The 19,362-nt window shown below is 35.5% G+C and overlaps 1 protein-coding gene across 2 annotated transcripts in view; it reads left to right on the top strand.

The window, feature by feature from the left end:
• The window catches only part of AstA-R1 (allatostatin A receptor 1), a 209,858-nt gene that overhangs the window by 24,196 nt on the left and 166,300 nt on the right, over positions 1–19,362 (top strand). The window lies entirely within an intron of this gene.

Consider the following 19,362-nt stretch of genomic DNA (forward strand, 5'->3'; position numbering starts at 1 on the left):
AGTTTCTCTGATAAGAATATTAATGGATATTGATTGTTATCATTGTTATGTACCTACATTTTTTATGGTTTAATTAAATAAACGTTTCGTGTTTATTTTATTTACTTTAAGCTGATTTTATGTTATAAATATCAAAGTATTTTAAACTTACATCAATAATGTTTGTAATGTTATTTGGTATTTGAATAAAACTACAATGCAACCAGTAACAACTGTGACAAGTAAAAATAGTAATGCCACATCAATAATTTTATTGAATCTAATCTCTCGCTGGGATCCTAACTCGTCGCTCGTCACCAAATCGGCGGCGCGCGCGCGGACGGCGCGGAGGGAGCGGGTGGCGCGGGCGAGGGGCGGCGCGAGTGAGCGGAGAGGCGCCGGCGGCTCTCTTTGAATTGAATGATAGTTCGAGCAATTCGCTCGCGGAAGACGGAAGCTCTTCACCGGTGTCGTTCGTTATGTCCTATTCGTCGTGTCGAGTGTGAACTGTTGTTTATTATTACTTGTTATTGTTTCGGTTTTGAGTTGTTAGTGTTTTTATTGTTATTATTTTTGTTGTTATTGTTTTTGAAGTGCAGTTGTGTTCGTAAATAGGAAGAAATGTTGATGTGTTATGTATGGTGAAGCACGTGGAAGTGCACTGCGTGCTCTGCACCTGAACGTCCGGATCCAAAGGTACTCAAACTCTCGCCATACACCAGGTATTTGCGTGTTGATAGACATTGATAACAATTTGTTTTAGCACTTTCTTATTATTGGTTACATTTTGCTATTATTGTTTGATTCCACGTAAGCCAAGTAGGTACCTACCTACTTACAATTTTACTATGAGCTATTGTAACATACGGGCCTACTTACGATACCATAAACGATACATAAGATTGTTATCTAATGATAGGGTTGCTAACTAGTGAGCGCATACGCGTACGTACCTACGACGCGTCGCGACATGTCGTCGCTCAGCGCGCCGCCGCCGCCAGAAGTCTCGTAGGCATGCGCGGAGATACATCGCGTTGTTCACTATACATTGAACGCTCAAAAATGACTAACTCGGGAACCAATCATTTCCGAGAAATATCGTTGGAGTAAATTTCGCGCATACAGTGTCACAAACTTACCAGTAAAGTTTTCGGTTAGCTGTCATTTACACCCTGTATATCTCTTACGGAACCTCACTCAATTATAATTTTATAGGCAATATTTTTTGGTGTTATACATACTAAAATAGAATAAGATTAACCTTAGTGTTTATGATTGAATTTGTCCTTACACTATCTCCACGAAAACTCAATTTTATCAAAATCAGTTCAGTAGTACATACATACATAATATTATTATCACGTCTTTTTCTCATAGGGATCCTTACAAACTTCCTTTGCCTCATTCACATCCATACATATCGTCATACATGACCGCCAGTTACGAGTAGGTACTACGCACCTGACCTCTTACAAGACATAACATACATTTATATATTATATATGTAAAGATATTTTTTTTTACCCATGACACTCCCACTGCTGGGCAAAGGAGTAATTAATGTATCTGCAAATACAATTTTAACTCTTCAAATTTCATGGAAGTGCAGCCGCAGTCATTAACTAATTACACTACGAAAAAAACTCCATATTTTAGCGCAGTAATACAAACTACGTCAAGGCATCTTCATCAGTGCAGGCTCGCTTCCATTGTGACGTCAGCGCTCCTAATTACTTTCATGAAACTTGGCCTTAATATACAGAATGCTTTTGTCACCTGCTTGACACCATTTTGAAGATATTTTTCATGTTTTTTCCTTCTTTATTTCTGAATGAGAAGCGTTTTGTAAGTAGTCTAAACATTAGCCTATAATGCAAGTAAAAGGACAGACCTAGGTAAAAGATAGAATTAAATTTAACATACTGATGACTTTCAATGGTGTGAGAAACTCTTCTTTATGAACCAAGGCTAAATGGTCTTCGCACATGTTTAAAGGCATGCGATGTCACCGCACACGGAATGTATGCGTATTATATTATTATAGTTATAGGAGGTGATCTTTGTCCTGCAGTAGGGCTGTGTATAGGGCGGTATTTTTTTTTCTAAATTTTGTTTTAACAATCGTGATGAAACAATCATACCCGTGAGTTCTTTAAAACACTTCATAAAGGGATGCGATGTCTTTTCTATAACGCGATGCTGATCAGTGCTTAACACAATTTGTTGGCAGCTATTCTGTTGCCAATACTGGTCGAAAATTGTCTCTCTGATACAAATTCAATTACTGAAACCTTAACACGCTAGCCCAAATCTTCGTAGCACTAAATCCTAATCTTATATAGTGACAACAGTTGGCTACGAGCCAGGATTCTCGTGACAAATCCTGTCTTTAAACTTCTCAATTCGCTGTGATGACGTCGTTTGCAGTGACTTCGTTTGCAGTGATGACGTCACAGTTGCTGTGGAATTTCGTTTAGTTATTATCTGATCTCAAGGCAAGGCAACATCGTGTGAAGCAACTACGAGAGCCATACAATGACATATACAGGTAGATGTATGGGATTCGCTCACGTTTTGCCATTTATAATTTTAGCCAGATACGTTACCAAACATTAGGGTACTAATATACTTTTCGGCGAAAATTTTTACAATAAAATGGGATAGATACCACGTTGGTTCGATTTTTAGCCGGTAGAAAATGTTAGTTTGTAAACTGTAGGTTATTTTAGATTATTTCGTACTGCGTTGATCAGTAGTGCGATTCTCTACTACTATTTACTACTGACAACCGGCTAGATATCAAGAAATTTTGTATGATAGCTAGCCGGTTGTGGATAGTTAATAGTGATAAAGAATCAAAATCAAATCAAATCAAAAATATTTTATTGACATAAAATCTATTACAATATCCACGCATTGTCCTGACATCTATGCTAGCCGAAGCTGTGTGACAGAAATAGACAGTTACTCAAAAAAAAACGATAACTGGCCGGCTGTCGAAAGTCCATAGTACTAGGAAATCGCCCCACTGGTATTTCCACTCTTCGATATTATCGACCATATTTATTATTACGCACTGTTTTTATAACAAGCTGACCTAAATATACATTGTTTACGTTTCTACGGTGATTTTCCGCTAAATTTGCCGATGACACACACAACACGTCCCATATCTAGCACCATGACAGGTTGTCAGTGTCCATAGAACTAAGTATATACTGCCTTGACCTATATTATAATGAGGTTCTTATAAGGTGTTGTTTTCTGTAGCGCTATCTACAATCGGTACTCGGGTATCGAGAGATTGACATTTAAAATGTACAGCCAAAATAGTTCTTACGGAGCCCGGTAGAGGCGCTAAACAAATTTTAGTGTAAAATTTCTCCACAGCTAGCCGGTTGTGGTAACCAATGTAGGGTGGCAAATAAATGTCTTTGAGTGCCTAACGTTAAAATAATTGTAACGTACGAACTGAAGGCGACTGAGTCTGTGGCGCAGTGGTTTAGGTCGTTACGTCGCAACCATTGCGTTGGGAGGTTATGCGTTCGATTCCCACACGGGACAGACAATTATTTGTGCGGTCCACAAAAAATTGTTTCGAGTCTGGTTGACACTGTGTTCATTGTTTGTATCTTTGTTAAAAGTCCCCGCGACAGAAGCAGCAGAAGAGCAATTTTTAGGACACGAGTTGTCTTTTTAAAAAGCTAAAAAAAAGCTAAGCTAGTTATTGCTCATTTTAATTTTGCTTTACACATATTTACAAGAACATTCTTATGTATTTCTGCATTAATTAGCCTAGATACAGGATGTTGTTTTCTTATACAGGACGTTAATTTTAATTAGTAATTATATTTAGGATTTCCACACCTTTTGTTTTTATAAAATTAATTATAATAAAAGGATAACAGAGGTCTAAAGTAGTTAATTGGGTTCAGGCTTTAGGGGTATTTAGGAATTAATGTATGCGCAAAAATTAGGGCTAATGTTGCTTATGACCTTTTGGGATTAAACGAGAGGCGATTCTGGGAACACTTTGTGAATTTAGCTTTGTATTTTGTTGGTATTTAGGAATTCCTACTTAGGCATAAATATTTTAAAAAGGTTTGTGTCCCGGTAACTCAAATGTGGATGGGAAGGTCTAGAATTTTAAATGGAAATAATTAACACATAGAATTATTTCATTATAGAAAGATTTCAATTCGATTTAAGTTTGAAAGATTCTAAAGGATTTGATTTGGGTGTCAGTGTATGATACCTCATATATTTTATACTGATATAAAAAATAATAATATATAATTGCGAGTACTACGTAAGGATCGTAGGAACTTAGACAAGGGAAGTTTGTAAGGATACTTACCAAGTGGTGTTCTTTGGACTCTGTCTACTCCTATGGGAGGAAAGCGTGATTTTATGTTTGTTTTAAAATTCCATGAAAATATATACATATTCCTATATCAAATAGTTTTATCGGAAAAGGGGAAATAAAAGAATAAATCAGTCTTTAATCCAGGTCTCCATTTAACACTAATAACTTTACATCGGTGAACTACAAACCACTGGGGTGTTCCATTTAAACCGTTAAATACAGGGTGTTCCCGAAACTCGTGTAATTAGAATTTGGTTAATAATAGCTTTCGGCTTCTGATAGGAAAGACTGTATTTCATCGTTTCAGTTTTAATTGTTCTCCGTTCGTTCAATGTTAAATCTTGATAGGAAATGTTCCAAAAATGGGGTTGAATTTCTTTTGTGGTGATTCAGTAAGCACTTTTTTCCGTGGAATATTTTTAAACTAGCTGACTTGTGCGGGTTTGCTTATATAGCTTTGCATATATGCAAAGATTTATAGCCAGTTTCATCCGTTAAAGGGTTGCTTTTTAAAAAAGAAGGCATTTTTTGTTCCCGGTTTTTCGACTATACCTAGTGTTTTCAAATGATAATGCAGCACTCCTTTTTATAAGTAAGTACTCAATTTGTACATATAATGATTAATTATTGTAAGTATCATTCGTCGACTTATATAAACAAACTATTGGATTGTAAAATCCAAATTCTAAGAAACATAATTACGTTTTTTTTAAGTCTTAAATTGAAAATGGTTTTTTTATATCCGTATTTATTTCTTCAAAGAAAAACTGCAGCGCACATTCTTACAAGGTTTGTTAACTGTTATTTATTTCAACAGTGCTCGGAGTCGACCACGTACAGCCGTACTTTAAATTTGAGTCACGAACTCAAACGTGATACCGAGAATCGCAGGCTGTATTTTAACGTCTTGGAAGAACAAATGCAACTTCTTTACTGGCTTAGATAACAGTTGCATAATACCGTCGAAATACCTATAAGAAGGGATTTATTAAATATGTGAGGCAATTTTCTACTACTATAGACAATTGGCCAGCTTTAGACAAGTTACCGGTGAGATATTGGCAAATTTTGTAAAAAAAAGATATTCAGTGCCATTTGCGTAAGATCTATTGCCCTCACGTAATTTTAGTTAAAAAATGTCACCATGACCGTTTAATTCAATGGATTGTGATAATTTTTTGATTAGGTAATAAAAATGTTTTCTTCGTAACCCAACAGACGGATTTTTAAAGTAAAGAAGGAACTAATGCATATACATATGTATAATAGTTATTAATTTCCTATCTGAAGTAAACTTAAAAATATTATACATACTACTTTACGTATGCGTTGATATTAAAAAAAAACAATCCAATTCTTAATTATGTTCAACTGTCAAAATAATAACACTAGTTTTATACAAATTCCGTAGAACAGATACTTCTTACCAAAATACTCATTACTTAGTTCATACAAAGATAGCAGACATTTAATCAAACTAAACAAAAACTAGAAAGCATTTTCAGTACAATAGTTCCCCAAATCCTTTTCATCTGGTCTAGACAGAAAATAACCTAAAACTCCCTTATCTTTTACCAGGAACACATTAAACTAAGGGGCACGTATTCCAGTGATGTAAGTTGGTCAAGAACTAGTTCGCAAGAGTCGAAATATGGCTCTTTTCAATAGGAAAGTAGAAGAGTAAGATAAGCTAATGTGAATGATTATGTGATTAAGGTTATGTGAACACAATTCTTGATGATACTTTAAAAATTCCTGTATATTAAGAAACTGATTCTGTAGTCTAGGCGGTAGGGTGACCACTGCTGACAAAGACCTTGTCCAGAAGCGGTGAATTCGCCGCGAACGTTTTGTCCACGAGAAGTGTGAGATTCACGCGTATTTGAACTCGCACGATGCTTGTGTGCGCTGTATGGGAGCCTAGTATCTCGGTAACGAACGAATTCATACGAATCAAATCGCGGTTAATTCGCTCTTCCTGAACACGGTCTTAGAGGTATCGGCTTTAAAATGTTAGTCCCTTGCAGGGGGCGAACTTAATGCCACATACGGAACGATGCTACTTGCGCTACAACATTTAGCGTAAAAATTCCACAGACGGTTAACCAACTCAAAAGTACTTAGGCTGGGCGTCTCCGTGCTTTAGAGGGCACGTTAATCCTCAAAACTTATAGACCCAATGAAAAGAACTGAAAAATTATTAAATTAAATCACAATTGGTACAGACGTTACAATGACAAAACAATTTAACCAAACCATTTGTCTAAATATCTTCCCATCTTAGTCAGCTATGTTCCACCATCTTCCACCCTTGTACACGTCTAAGGGTCGTAAATATATAATTTTAGTGTCACTAAACCCTGATGGAGATTGTATCCGACAGATTACATAAGTGTGATTACACTACTTATGTAGGCTTTTATGAGTTAGGCTCTGTTTATATCATGTGACCTAGTGCTTACATAATGAAGGGTAGCTTGTTTATATATTACTAGCTGACCCGGCAAAGTTTTTTTGCGACAAAAATTAAAAAAAAAGTGTCATTTTGGGGCATGGAAAATAGATGTTGGCCGATTCTCAGACCTACTCAATATGCTCACAGAACCGGTCAAGCCGTTTTGGAGGAGTATGGCAACGAAAACTGTGACGCGAGAATTTTATATATTAGATGTAGGTGACAGTACTTGTAGTAGGCAATTTCCTACCACTACTGTGCTATGGAGGAACTATATTTTTTACTAGTTGACATAAGAAAGAATGGGTCAAGATATCCCCGTTTTCGTTACATTTTTGATTGCTACTCTGCTCCTTTTAGTCGTAGCGTGATGATATTTAGCCTTTAGCCTTCCTCGATAAATGGACTATCTAACACTGAAATATATTTTCAAATTGGATCAGTAGTTCCTGAGATAAGCGCGTTCAAACAAACAAACTCTTCAGTTTTATAATGTTAGTATGGATTAGCAACAGCGCGCAAGAAGCAGTTGCAGGCATAAAATGCACCAGCGTTTCACCATTTACTATGTTCCGTACCAATAAATACGAAAAAAAGCAAACATGTTTATTGTATATGGACCTCACTTAATATTTTATTTTTTTGGTTCAATTGTTATAGCGGCAACGGAAATACATAATTTGTTAACATTTCAGTCTCCTAGCTATTACGGTTTATGAGAAACAGCCTGGTGACAGACGGACAGATGGACAGATAGACAGCGGAGGCTTAGTAATAGGATTCCGTTTTGGTACAGAACCCTCATACTGAAGTGTCACTTTGGCTGACCTAGAAATCGATCCGGGAACTTGTAATCACCAGTCACATACTACCACTTAGACAAAAAAACATTTTTCAGGACTTTTTTATAAAAAAGACATTTCTTTTCTCTTGTGTCGCGGGGACTTTTACAAACATACAAACAACGGACACGAAGTACTACCAGACCCGAAACAATTATTTGTGGATCGCACCAATAATTGTCCCGTGTGGGAATCAAGCACACGACCTCCCGACACAGTGGTCGCGGCGTGGCGACCTAAACTACTGCGCCACGGAGGCAGTCAAGATATAAGACATCTTTAAGAATTTGATTAAGACTGCTTTAGATCTCTCGGGTATATGTAAAGGGTTCCTTACACCAAGATATTAGTGTTGAAAGCGTACATCGTAAACTGAATGAATGTATAATAGTAATTAAATTAACAGCTCCTAATTGATATTGAATGTACCATCATTTTGGTCTAGACGTGTAATGACTACATCAACTGAACACATCGTAAATAATAAATTAAGATAAATTACGCTTTCTCTTTTATTGTTAGACACAAATGATTTAATAACAACGATCTTCTTCTTATCGTATGGTTAGTGGTCAACCTAGTGTCAAAGTTGTTCAAGCCGCCCGAAGGCCTTTGACATGGCTTAACGACTGTTATCTTAGTAGACAACAGCCGGGACCGACTTTTTACGTGCCCTCCGAAGCACGGAGACGCCCAGTTCAAATACCACTATGCGGTCACCCATCTATAGAGTGACCGCGCCAAGGGTTGCTTAACCGACAGATCGTTTACCGACCGGTGAGCGCAACTAGCTATGGGCGCCTCTAACAACGATGCAATTATATCTATGTATTTGTATTTCTGTTACATAAATAAAAAATACACGTATTTTTTTTTTATTTTTCAGAAAGAACGGTATTCTTCTTGGATTTCGGATTGGTTTTGATTGTTTTTTAATTTCAAACGACAATAAAGTAAATATTAATTGGGGGCTCTTATACAACAAACGTGATTTTCTATTACCGATGATGGTATGAAACCCTTCGTGCGTGAGTCTAAATCACACTTGGCCGGTTATATTTAATTAATAACTTCGAAATTATCAAAAATAAACTGTTTAAACCAACATAAATAATTTATAAAATTTGAACATAACAGAAAATAAATTATTCCTTACACCACTTATACTAAGAGTTTTATAAATTTTCCCTTTACATTAAAAAGACGTTTAGTCAATTTACATAATTGTTATTTGACCTGTGACGCGACACAAATGATGAGGGCGAGCTATTTATAACGTAACTCAATAAATTGAGCTTTGAATCACAAAATAAAAGTAACAACACGCCTGCTTTTGTAAAAATGGATAAGTAGACATGTTTTGATTCGCCTGTGACGCGATTTTCGACTATCGAGTATCGACTACCGACTATCTGTCCAATTTTTTTTTTCAAAATCATTTGAGCATGATACGATAGGATACCCTAGCCCAGCAGTGGAACAAAGACGTGTTACAATAATCGTAGCGTTGTAGATTTCCATTAAAAAATTATAAGTTTTATGTGAATAAGGCATTTTCGGCCTGTCTCAACTCCAATAAATTAGAGAAAAAATCATATGAATGCAATGGATCTTATTTGTTTTAATGTACTTTTCAATAATTGTATCACTCTAAGTGAACTCAACTTTTCATGTTTAGCGTCAAGATGTTTTGAGTCAAAAAATGAACTTTTGGCTGTGTGTGTGCAGCACATATACATACATAAATAAAATAATCTATACTAATACCAATATTATAAAGTTGAAGAGTTTGTTTGAACGCGCTAATTTCAGGAACTAGGTACTAGTCCGATTTGAAAAAATCTTTCAGTGTTATATAGCCCATTTATTGAGGAAGGCTATAGGCTATATATTAACACGCTAAGACTAATAGGAGCAGAGCACTAGTAAAAATGTTACAAAACGGGGAAAATTATGACCAATTCTCTCTTATGTGACGCAAGCGAAGTTGCGCGGGTCAGCTAGTATATTATAAATAAAAGCATAATAATATATTTTAACAACTATGGCGTCATAGCTTCAGGACAGATTAACAATATACAATTTCTATGGCATGACTCAGGAATCTAACCTTGTCAAGAACAGTCTCTCAGACTTCTGATTCAGCAATATTACAAAAAACTTCAATGACCTACCTTACAAAGGAGATATCGCGATTCTCTGTTATTGTACAGGGTGTTGTTTTTTGCCCTTGACCTTTGCAATAGTTATTATTAAAGTTTCGTAACTTGTAAACACATGATTACTATTGAACACAAACAAGGTTTTATTGGAGTACACAATATAATTGTGATACTAAAAGGCCTGTTTACGGCTACACAAGTGCCGGATAAGGTATCCGATAGATAAAGTGAGTGTAAATGTAGAAAAACAACATTTTACCAGATCTTGACGAAGGTCGTAGGTTCGATGCCCACACGGAACAAATATTGGTGCGACCCACAAATAGTTGTGTCGGGTCTGGTTGTACTTTGTGTCCGTCGTTTCTATGTTTGTAAAATTCACGACACACGAGAAAGACTAACGAGGGAGTAGTCTTTAAAAACCTTAACCTGCTTTTTACCAGCGTGGGGGACTTGAGGCCTAACCCCTCCCTTATTCCAGGAGGAAAGCCTTGCCCAGCAGTGGGACAGTAATGTGTTAATTTAATTATTTATTTCTAATCTATCCCATACTTATTTAATATTGGTAAAACTGTCTCTAAAACTGCAACACACATTAGTAAATTATTAATTATGAAAACTAAACATTTAATAATCTATTCAAACATTTAATTTCACTGAATAATATTAATACTTGCTGACGTAAATGAAATTTAAGCCAGCTGTACATAGAATTAGCCTGAAAACAGCCGCTATTAAATCAATTGTCGGGATTTATCTGATGTATTTTAAACTAAACTGTAACAAACATTGTATTAAACTAGTTGCCGCCTACGGTTTTGCTTACGTAAAACTATTTGATACTTTATGTCTTCTATTATTTAAAATGTAGGTAATAACATTCATTTTTTACTCAACTGAGCAGCGCAAAGGAGCGTTATGTGTCAAATGTCAATCTTTGTACTTTTGTGGCCCTCTGGAAATTAATTATGTGATAATTCTCTACAATTTTACTGCCAAAATAGGTCGGATACGGAGCCCGGTAGAGGCGTTAAAAAGATTTAAGTGATAAATTTCTCGATAGCCAGCCGGTTGTCGGTAATCGACAGTAGTAGAGAATCGAGCTACTGAATATTTTTCTTATTGTAAAGTAATTCAGTGCAATTTCACTTATTTTGCAAGATTTTCAGAATAGATAATAACAATATATAAAGTAGGTCGACGATAGTGAGTGTGACTGAAACTCAGAAGTGATGGGTCTGATTACCAATTCGGGTAAATGTTTTCAGTTCCTGTTGACCATCCTCTGTAATTGCGCTCACCGGCCGGTTAACATTTTGTGGGTTAATCAAACCTTGGCGCTATCACTCCCTAGGTGGGTATATTCCATAGGGGTATTTGAACTGGTCGTCTATGTGCTGCAGAGGGCACGTAAAAAGTCGGTCCCGGTTGTTGTCAATTAGGATTACAGTCGTCAAGCCACGTCAAAAGGCATTTAGGCGGCTTGAACAACTTTGACAATAGGTTGACCATTAACCATACGATAAGAAGAAGAAGTATTTCATTCTCATCTTGTGTATGGTCCGTTTCGCTCCCAAATTTTGGAGAGTTTTGAGACGTGTCATCAGTTTTATCATACCCGATCCCTTTGCATTGTAAAGATTATTTTATTTCAAAAACAACTTTCACACAATATTAAAGATTCATAAGCACCATTTTCAATAAAATTCGCAGGAATACTTACATATCATTGACCGCAATCTCGTGATTTATGAAACAAATAGTGATGAAACTCCGTATTTTTACAGGTCGTATAACAGTGTGATAGATAGATGTTGTTATTGATAAATCTGAGCTGCGTGTGAAACAGAATTTATTGTCCAATATCATAAATAAATGTACGAACAAACAGACGATGGTGATTTTCCGATACTTGTTTCGTGCGTGTGAATTTTGTAAGAGAATTTTTAATTTTATTTGACCGTATCTCAGTTTGTCAAATCTTTCAATAAAAAATATATGTATATAGATATTTGTTTTGAATAAGCACTTACTTACCTTAGAATAATTTTGGTTTTTGGTGAGGCAATTAATTTATACAATCTGTACTTCTTTTTTAAGGTTATAGAGTATAGAGAACTAGTTTGGATGTACGTTAGTGAATCGCACCTGAACTGCCGAACTGATTATGATGAAATTTTGCTTACAGTAACTAGTTTATAACCTATATTTTCACAAAGGATAATTCAGGAATCTTTCTAAGTTTACAAATTTTCAATTGTACTTTTATAAACGTTTCTTATTATAACAAAACAGTATTACATAATCATACAACACGATTTCATGTACATTCCACATATCTCAAAGCTTGTTATTAGCAAGAGAGATGTACCAAAAAGTATATAATAAATATATTTTTCTCAGTAAAAGCCTCGCGACACGAAATAGAATTCTCGAAAACCACATCTGTCTAACACTTAGATCGTCTGTAGATACCTTTGATTTATGAAGCAATAAAAAAGTAAATACATACAAAAACCTCCAGCCACTAAGTACTACGTAACATTTGTATGAAATATTGCCCATCAGAGATTGTATGTAAAAGAATTTTAGGTGCGACGACACGTTGGCGACACGTTTTTTTAGGAGCAGTAAATACAGTTATATGGTAAATCCTATTTTATACGAGCCTGCGGCATCGCCACCTTGTGTTTTTTTTTAAACGAAGGGTAACTCAAATTCTTTTCCGGCATATATCACCAGTATCTTGTTTAAATGTTTAGCTTTTTTAAACAAGAAGCAAGTCTGGCCATGATAGCCACTGGTTATAAAAATTAAATAGAAAATATCATCCTGTTTGCAAAAATAAATGTTTTTTTTAAACAAAAGTCATTTATTACCATACCGTAATGTGCAATTTTATTGAAGGTTCACACCTTATACAATCGTTATTATTGCGTCATTGACGACGATTCCTACGGAAATTGATCAGTGTAGTTGGTACAAAAGTATATACTAAGACATTTATTGAAAATACCACAACGTGCCACAATCGTGTCGGTCCCGTGTCGTGCACTATAAAAGCCTTTCTGTTGACAAATATTAAAGGTGGAGGGTTGCGAACTGTCAGCGAGTCAGCAAATAAACTTGAGTGTTGCCATTTAAGATAAAAACATTTTGTTGCCTTCCCACGTGACGGTGATGTTTAGGAAAATTGCTATGAATTTAATATACGAAAGAAAAACAGAACACAATTTTTCTTTGTGTCTGTAAACGACTTACTGACAAAATTGCAATATATTTAACTATGTAATACGTGTTTTATCAGAAAGAATGTCGGTTTTTAAGGATTTTGATGGCCGTCTGGTATAATAATATAATTAAAGAACCAGGATGAAACATAGTATCTTTTTTTTCTAACCTAACCTCAAACTGCAGAAAAAACAGTTAACTTAGTACGACATCAAATATGGTAAATTTACACCTCACCTGAAAATGTTTGTATTTCTTTCTAAATTTGTTATAAAGCCACTACGTAAACAAAAAAGCTGTGTGCTTAGCAATTATTAAAATGATCTGACACCTTACCTTTCATTCCTTTTGATTGATGCATGCAGTAATCTTTCAGGAACACCCTTTCCTTAGAGCTCTTCAATCAAATCTCATAGTACATGTGACGCACACGGTGAGCCATTTAATAATATAACCTGAAGGTATAACCACGATAGTATGGTTAGTCGTCGCCAAATGGCGCGGCGGGGGTCAATCAACGCGCAATCGCTGGTTTACGCGTTGCGTTGTTATATTAAAACTTGTGTCTGTATTTCTTTGTGAATGCCAACTATACGAGAATTTGTGTGTCGTCAGAAACTTCGTTATATTTTATGAATGATGAAAGTGTATTCTTGCATTGTCTTTGTGTCTTTCAATACACGGTAGAATAATTAGCTATGGTATAGCTGGACCACCGTGGCTTTGACAACTCATCTATAGTGTCTGTCCAGCCAGAGGTCAAAAATGTCAGGAATATTTCGATTTTTATCACTATACCTAAACACATTATGAGCAATGCGCTGAAATAAGCAGGGTGTATCTATAGGATGCAGCACAAATTATTTGTATCGGAAAACGTTCCTGAAAATAAAAATTACACACACGGTCTTAAACCGACTTAAATCAAATCCCAGAAACCACTTATCTATACTAATATTATAAAGCTGAAGAGTTTGTTTGTTTGATTGTTTGTCTGAACGCGCTAATCTCAGGAACTACTGGTCCGATTTGAAAAATTCTTTTTCAGTATTAGATAGCCCATTTATCGAGGAAGGCTATAGGCTATATATCATCACGCTACGACCAATGGGAGCAGAGTACGAGTAAAAACTGTTACTAAAACGGGAAAAATTATGACCCATTCCCTCTTATATGACGCAAGCGAAGTTGCGCGGGTCAGCTAGTCTTATATAGTGATAAAACCGCCTCTGCCTCGCTTTAAGTTATTTTGAGCCACACCGCACTAGCGTGGCCATTCTATAACGAGTTATTTATTTGGTATAATATCACATCGCAGTTCAAAGGAACATTGCGAAGTGAAGAGAAATAAATTACGAGAAAATAAATATAAAATACATACACGTTGTATACAGAGACATGTCTAGAGAGACTGGTAGCTACAGAGGCTCGTGTCCCATTCATTCGAGGCACGTGACCAAGCCACCTATGAAATCTTTCTGTTTATGTCAATTTACCTTCTTTTGAAGTCCTCGTTTATCTAGTTACTTATTCGTGGTGGTTTTTACGGCAAATATCACACGTTTAGCAAGATTTGCTTCGATCTAAAGAACACAGTATACGTGCATAATCACGTCTTTTTGCTTCAGAAATATGTATATAAAATGCGGAAAAATATTTCAGAAATGTCTTTCTTTAAGGTAGTCTGCTCACTGAATAATTGGCGTAAGACACACTGTATGTGGTTGTCAAATGACCAGTAATGTCCGATAAAATGTATTTTTGAGTTAATTTCCATAGTATTCGATAATAATCATGGAACACGTAAGTTAATAGTTACGAATATTGAATTATTTTACTAAAATAATGTCCTTGGGCTTCACATTTTGGTAGTATACAGTACAGGTTATTGTAACCAGACAGCTGATAAACATACTGATATACATACATTTCAGATAAATTTACATCCAAACTCAGAACAGATGCTCATCGAACAAATAATTGTAGCTCTAGGTTATATTTAGCACATCCAGAGCATTTTCAGTGTATTGTTAGCGGTTTCCTGCTTGTGGTGTAATGCACTCTCATGTAGATGTAGATGTTAGTCCTTATTTCTAATACGTTACTTATATTATAAATGCAAAAATTCAGGACTACTAAAAGAAATTTGATGATTATTGGCGTGGATGATTGTGGATTTAGCTGAAGAAACTTGTCAAACATGAATAAAATATCACGAGTTGTTCACATAGAGGTAGGCAGAGAACAAATAAAAACTATATAAATGACAATTACAAAAAAATATATTTTGAGAGTTTGTAAGGTAATTCGGTAATCGACTTCATTTTAATCATCAGCTCTTAAATTTTGATGAAAAACGTGGATCTTTTCATCAATATTCTACGGTTTAGCTCTGAAAGCGTAACAAATAGACTTTCACATTAAAAACGTAATAATAGTTTGAAAATAAAAAAAATATTCACATTTCTTTTATTTCATGAACTGCAAACCACTAGACAGTTTTCCACTTAAAAAGCTGTATAAAATTTCACAATTCGCTTCAGAAGTCCTTATATTGCTAGAAACTTTACGGCTAAGCCCAGTTATTGGCTCGAGTCTGGCGTCTTAAGCCGTTGGTGTTGCGCTAACAAAACTGCTAGGTTTCTTAAAGCCAGTCGGCTTAGCGAGTTGAGACTTCAAGCCGAGTTTTGACTTAATTGAATATTAATTTAGTTTTAATTTGGTTCGCAGATTTAATGTATTTAAATATCTTATATGTGTTATACGGGGGATTAATATCATGTGCATTATTCAAGCCAGTTTGAAACCGAGTTTAGTGTATGCAGTGCCGAAATTCCAAGCAAAGAATGATTAATAATGATGGTTGATGCTGATGGCATTTGGTACACCGATGGTTTATTACTTAGTTTATGGGATACTAGCTGACCCGCGCAACTTCGCTTGCGTCACCTAAGAGAATGGGTCAAAATTTCCCCCGTTTTTGTAACATTTTTCGTTGCTACTCCGCTCCCAATGACCGTAGCGTGATGATATATAGCCTATAGCCTTCCTCGATGAATAGGTTATCTAACACTGAAATAATTTTTCAATTCGGACCAGTAGTTTCTGAGATTAGCGCGTTCAAACAAACAAACAAACAAACTCTTCAGCTTTATAATATTAGTATAGATTATAATATTAGTATAGATTTACTAAAAATGGAAAGTCACATTAAATGTGAAAAGTGGTCAGAGAAGCAGAAAGAAGCTATCAAGTAAAAATTGCCACATAATTATATGGATAAGGGCTACGAAAAAAATATAAATTATAATTTTTCGTAGCACTTATCGTAGAACTTGAAACCCGTAGATGGTGATTTTCTGGTGCTACGTCATGTAGACGATATCATCGTAGAGGTTAACCCTGAAGGCTTAAATTTTTCCAAGTGGCTAGAAATTAATCGCGTACATTTAGTGGTAGTTTATCTATTCAATAGCGCTTAAACTCATATAAAAAACGCTACTACATAGATAAACTACCGCGGCGGTTACTGGTTTTAATTTTTAGCAAGTTAAGTTCACTTTTGAATTAATTCTTTAATCAAAAGCCGCCATTTTAGCCATCCGACTTTTTAATTCATCATTAAAACGAATAAAAGAACTCAATCAAGGCTGTTCAAGAACAGTCCCCAATTTTCGCATAAAACAAGAACAAATAAAATATTTAATTAAAGTGCTTCCTAAAATCTTTTTAGAGTCGATCAAAGGAAAGAGACTTTATTTATCAACGGAGACGTCTGAAATCGGAGTGGGGTCGAGTTCCGACTGTTTGACAGCTTTAAGCCTCGCTCACATTACCGGAGTTCAGTTTTGTGTTGCAACGATAACAACTTCGTGGACGTCTCGTTTTGGAGTATTGGGAAAATGTTTTTAAATGTAGTAATGTTGATGCTTTTAAGTATGACAGTTGAGACATCGTGAATCATTGTAATATTTTTAAATATTGTTAATGTCTGCAAAGCTAGCCCCCACTGCTCCGTTTGCATGTAATTTCAGTTTTTTTTGTGTTTCATTTTTGAAACTAAAAACTGTCGTCAATTTGACTACTGGCCCTACAATTGTTTTCGTGCATAATTTCCGGCGAAAATCTTGATTTGTCTTCAGGAAATGTCTTCAGGAGTTGAATTTTAAAATCATAACCTATTTTAGATTGATATGTGTGACTGCAGCATAATGAGTTCATTGGTTAGGCCGTGGGAGTATAACAAATAAATATTATGAAATTAGTATCACACTATCACTAAACTCAAAAATTGAGAATTTGTAATCAAAAAACCACCTGTGTGTAAGCACCTTAAAATAATATAGGGCGAGGTCACACTGCCCAACAAGCGATTAAAGAACACGATTAAACTTTTTAAAAAGTTCATGAATTTACGCGTACACTTTAGATAAAAGTTTTCAAATAAAAATGTGATTTCAATAGGTGTTTTTGTTAGAAAAATGTGAGCCGTTTTTGTAGGATTATAATAGAAAAGACTGTAGTATTCAAGAATACCCTTCAAACTTATTAATGGTCAAAGTTTCGGTGCAAATTATTGTTACATTTGTATCAACAATTTTATGAGTGATTTTTGGTACAATTTGATTCAAATTAAGTGATCATGTGCGGCTGGGCTGATGATATTCATTTAAGTGGCCCTGATTATTGAAAACTTTTGTGCCCATATTTTATATTGTGTATTATGTACTTTCTTAATAGCCAGCTATCTATTTCTTCTCGAATTTCTGGTGATATAACACATAGCTTTTGAAGACTGTTTTATTGCTCTTATATCGCGGGTACTAAAAACAACGGACATAAAGTACAACCAGATCCGAAAAAATTAATTGTGAATTGCACAAATAATTGTTTCTTGTGGGAACCGAACACACCACGTCCCGATGCAATGGTAGCGGCGTGGCGACCTAAACCACTGCGCCACGAAGGCAGTGGCTAAGAGTGAAATTGCTGAAGAAGAATAAAAGTATATAATTAAAAGTTGGTTATCGCAATAAAATCCATTAAAGCACTAAAATAAAAGGCTGCAATCATTTAATTGATCTGGTTTCACGCGGCTCGAGGTATCGCGTCAATCTGACGGCCGCCTTATCTGATATCGCTCTGATACCAAGAATTTTACCTTCAAATATAATGGTAGACGGTGGTACTTTAATTGTTTTGAAGTCATTTGCTTTTTTGAAAAATAAGGTTTGATTCTTTTGCATTCCCAACGTGAAACCAGGAAGAACTGTGTTAAGTGTAAATTGTTGTAAAAGATAAAACGAATTTAACACTCCCACTGTTGGGCAAGGGCCTCTTCCTGTAATAAGGGACGGGCTACGTCCACCGCGCTGGCCAAATGCGGCTTGGGGACTGTTTTAGTTCTAGAAGGTATGCAGAGTCCCCAAACAGCATTACTCAAAGAATTTGCAAAGAACGCTCAGAATTTGTTCTTCCCCGTCCCACTCGTTGAAACACAAAGAACTATGCTAAGTATTATTTTTGTAGAAGACTTTTTTTCTTTGAGAAAATCTAGTTGTGCAAGGAAGTTGGTCATAGAAATGGCGTAGATTTTCTGTCCCCATATTGGCCACTGGTGGACTCAAGGCCTAACCGTTTCATCATTCCATTCTGGCCCACTTTTACCCAATAGTAGGACAGTAAGATATTTTTAAATATATTATGTATTTACTTTTTAATCGTTAGTAATGTGGTGATTCTTAGCCGTACTCATTCATAAAACCTCAATGAGATTTTTTCGTTTTACCGGAAATTTTCTAGTCTCAATACCAACACACAGCTCATATTATATACGTTTGTGAATTTATTATAATAATACATCAAAGACTTCACAACTAAAGGTAATATTATCATTCCGGCACGAGTTTCAGAACTTTCTCTCAGAATATTTGGACAGGTATATTATAAACGTGAATATTATTCTGTCTGTCTGTCTGTCTGTCAAGCTTACGTTGTCTAAGTTTATACTGCAACATGGTTGGATATTTTTATACGCGATTATTAGAATCAAAATAACGAAAGTGTTATGTGATCAAGTATATTGTTTCAAGGTTTTAACTGGCTCTATGGCCCGGGAGCCAGATAGTCAAGGTCAAGTAATGTGCTACAGTGGTCTTATAATTGACACTATAATAAATAATTATTCAACATTTAATAGACTGGTACCAGGGACTAATCGTAAAAAGCGATACGTAGGGATATTTCATAACTCTGTGTGCACCTTTAAAAGTCATACCGTGATCTATGAATGTGAATTTAATGGGTATAGTAACAGGCGTGATGCAA

This window comes from Anticarsia gemmatalis, chromosome 8, assembly GCF_050436995.1.
Source record: "Anticarsia gemmatalis isolate Benzon Research Colony breed Stoneville strain chromosome 8, ilAntGemm2 primary, whole genome shotgun sequence".
Taxonomy (NCBI): Eukaryota; Metazoa; Arthropoda; class Insecta; order Lepidoptera; family Erebidae; genus Anticarsia; species Anticarsia gemmatalis.